Here is a 4,179-nt window from a genome sequence, read left to right on the forward strand (position 1 = left end):
GGAGGTTACCTTACAAGACCTCCTGGATGAGGAAATAGATTTGCAAGCAGTATGTCAGCTATTAGCAGAAAGGCAGTGGGGAACTTTGCCAAGTCGGAAATTAATCATAAATGGCAAAGTATACGAATGCCTGTGTGATACTGGAGCCTGTAGGACTGTCCTAACCTCCAGTCCTCCTGAAGTCACATACTCCTCATCTGTCATAAATATAAAAACAGCAGGAGGCCAAACAGACAGTCATCAGCTAACAAACCCAGTTGCAGTAAAAGATAAGGAAACTGGGATTGAATGTCAAGCACAAGTGTTAATAAGCCCTTCTTGCCCTGTCAATCTGTTAGGCCGTGACCATATGGTACAGATGGGCATTAGTGTACTTGCCACAAACTCTGGCATGAAAGCAATCATAAATGAGGAAGCCTATGTTGTGCAAGGAACCAGAGCACCACAATATTACTGGTCACTGGACCTAGGGGGAACTGCACAGACACGAGAATTGTTGCGAAAAACTAGAGAAAAGCAGTCCCCTAAACAAACCCAGTTCATGCCTGATGATGCCTTACACGTCACTATGTGGTACAAAGGCACCCCAGGACCAGATTATGCCTATGACAAAACGTTTCATGCCCTCCAAGACACTTGTATCACCTTACAACATTTGTATGTTAACTCCACTACTGGCTTTTCTGCTGCCTCAGTCATCTTATCTAATAAACAACAGGCTGTGTTCAGAGGGGAAACACCACATGTATCTCTATCAAAACCACCTCAGATGCAGTGGAGGGATGTAGAGATGTTCTTACGAGATTCCATGCACAGTCACAATGACTACCAACCCGTACCTGGCTCATGTTGGAGCTATGACAAAAAACACAATGTGTGGCGTTTTCCTTTGGGATGGAGAGTTTAAACCACTCTCACCACACACTTGCAGGACCCAACCTGACAAATTTTTTCTGTTCTGGAGGGGGGATCATGTCCAGATCTAGATCGCCTCCCGGAAGGGTTGTGGTCGTCCTCCCCCACTGATGTAGGACTGGTAAAGGGGTTCCCACCTTACAAAGTAATTGTGAAATCAGAACACCGCCCGGTAGTTAGACAATACCCGTTAAAACCTGAGGTAGAGAAAGGTATAGCCCCTGTAGTGCAGGATATGTTGGCATCAGGAATATTGCGAGAGGCTCCTGAGGCCACTTGCAATACTCCTATCTTCCCTGTCCAGAAGGGACATACAGGGAAATGGCGCATGGTGCAGGATTTAAGACCAGTTAATAACATAGTGCAACACGCAGCACCAGACGTGCCCAACCCACACTTATTGCTCAACTCTTTAACCCCTGATAAAAGTTACTTCTCAGTAGTGGATCTTAGTAATGCATTTTTCTCAGTACCATTGCACCCTGATTCTCAACATTTATTTGGTTTCACCTATAAGGGAAAAAAATACACATATACTAGACTCCCTCAAGGGTTTTCAGAAAGTCCACATGTATATACCATGGCCCTTAGATATTCTATGAGTACCTGTAAAATACCATCCCATAGTCAAGTGCTACTGTATGTAGATGATATATTAATTGCTTCAGATACAAAACAGCATTGTAAGGAAGCCACACTGTTGGTGTTACAGCATTTATATGATACAGGACATAAAGCATCAAAACAAAAATTACAATATTGCAGGGAGGAAGTTATATATCTTGGACATAAACTCTCCCAACAAGGTCGAGCATTATTAGAAACTAGAAAACAGGCAATACAAGAGGCACCAAAGCCAAAGACTAAACAGCAAATGATGTCCTTCTTAGGACTTTGTAATTATTGCAGAGAATGGCTACCTGATTATGCCGCACTCGTTCAATCTCTGCAAACCTTAATTTATGGGAAAGACATGGCCTTAAAAGATAAAATTCAGTGGACAAAAGAAGGAGAATTGGCATTCACAAACTTAAAAATGATGCTACAAACAAATGTGATACTTGCCTTACCAGATTATCAACAACCATTTACCTTATGTGTTGATGCAAATCAAGGTTATATGAAAGCGGTATTAACACAGCCGTTCGGGACAAAGGAAAGACCTCTAGCATTATATTCTAAACGATTAGATGCAGTAGCAGCTGGTTTTCCACAATGTTTGCAGGCATGTGCAGCTGCTGCAGAAGCAGTGAAATTATCAGCAGAATTAGTGTTGTGTCACCCACTCACCCTGAAGGTGCCACATTCAGTTTCATTAGTTTTACTGCAGACACCGCTTCCGTTCCTCACACATGCTAGACATCTGACCTTAGTCTCACTCCTGCTTTCACAGTCAAACATTACTATACAGCGATGTGGTCCTCTTAACCCTAGCACCCTTCTAACGACAACGGAAGATGGAGAGCCACATTCGTGCAAAGCAGTTGTGGAAGAGCAAACAAAACCCAGAGCAGATATTTTACAGACCCCAATATCAGATTCAATGGTTGTTTATGTAGATGGATCAGCATCAAAAAATGATATGGGAAAAAATAAGGTCGGGTATGCTGTAGTTACGTCCACTGAAGTGTTAGAGGCCAATGCACTCCCACCTGCTTGTTCAGCACAAGCGGCTGAACTCTATGCTGTAATTAGGGGATGCGAGCTATTCAAAAATAAGTCACTTACTATATACACTGATAGTCAATATGTGTTTGGAGCTGTTCATCACCATGCAAGAGTGTGGAAAAATAGAGGTTTTAAAACATCGCAGGGAACGTCTCTAACTCACACAAACTTACTATTTAGATTATTAGATGTTGTACAATTACCGACTCGCCTTGCACTGTGCAAATGTAAAGCACACCAAACCGATGCTTCCACAATAGCTAAAGGAAACAACTTTGCAGATAAAACTGCCAAAGAAGCGGCACTGAAACAGCCCACCTTATCAGTGGCAGACATTCTTTTCATAGATAGTGAAGTGCTATGTGATGCACAGATTCATGCTCCTAAAACAGAAATACAGAGTTGGATCAAGAGAGGAGCAATACAGCAAGGGAAAGTTTACTATATGAATGACAAGCCCATCCTACCAAAAAACTTATACAAAACAGCTGCCTTAGTGAGCCATGGAAATACTCATGTCTCAACAGGAGGGATGGTACATATAATCCAGCAATACTTTTATGCTATAAATTTTTCTGATTATGCAAAGCAATTTTGTAGAACATGCTTAATTTGCTGTAAACATAATGCACAGGGTAACATGAGACCAAAACGTGGCCAGTTCCCTGTAGCTGAGTACCCGTTTAAAGTTGTACATATGGATTTTATTGAATTATCTTGGTCACAAGGGAAGAAGTACTGTCTAGTCATTATAGACACCTTTTCTAAGTGGGTAGAAATATACCCTGTAAAGCACTGTGATGCAATGACTGTTGCAAAATGTTTGGTAGGCCATTATTTCCCTACTTATGGCATACCTCATATTATAAGATCAGACAATGGGACTCATTTTGTAAATCAGACCATGTCCCTTTGTTCACAAGCATTAGGTTTTACGCTTAAGAATCATTGTGCTTATCACCCTCAGAGTGCAGGCTTAGTGGAGAGAACTAACGGCACTATTAAAACAAGGCTCAGAAAAACAATGGAAGAGACAAAAAGGCCGTGGCCAGAATGTTTGTCTCTAGTAAAATTGTGGATGAGAATAACTCCCATTCCTGCAGGATTAACACCTTTTGAGATAGTGTACGGAAGGCCGTTTCCCCTAGCAACCGAAATGAGTGATATAGGGAAAGCGGACAGAGAAAATACGTTGGCTAATTGGATGCGAAAGTTGCTATCATCACAACAAAAACATAGCCCCAGTAGTCTGCCAGTAAATTCTGTTTCTAACCAACAGGATAACTTGCAGCCAGGGGATTGGATCCTGGTCAAGGTCCTGTTGCGGAAGGAGTGGAGCACACCCCGGTGGGACGGACCTTATCAAGTCCTTCTCACAACACCAACAGCGGTGAAAAAAGCAGAACGACCTTCCTGGATACACAAAAGTCACTGTAAACCCATCAAGCCCTTATCAGAGGCCTCAGCGACAGAGTAGCAGTGGAAGTCCGCTACAAAGGCACAGTAACCAATAGGGTGCTGCTGTCTCAACCCGTTGAAGAAAACAACTGAACTGCACTCTATTAGGATGGCTCTGACGGGGTGGGGATGTGGTAA

The sequence above is a fragment of the Brienomyrus brachyistius genome, unplaced genomic scaffold, assembly GCF_023856365.1.
Source record: "Brienomyrus brachyistius isolate T26 unplaced genomic scaffold, BBRACH_0.4 scaffold61, whole genome shotgun sequence".
Taxonomy (NCBI): domain Eukaryota; kingdom Metazoa; phylum Chordata; class Actinopteri; order Osteoglossiformes; family Mormyridae; genus Brienomyrus; species Brienomyrus brachyistius.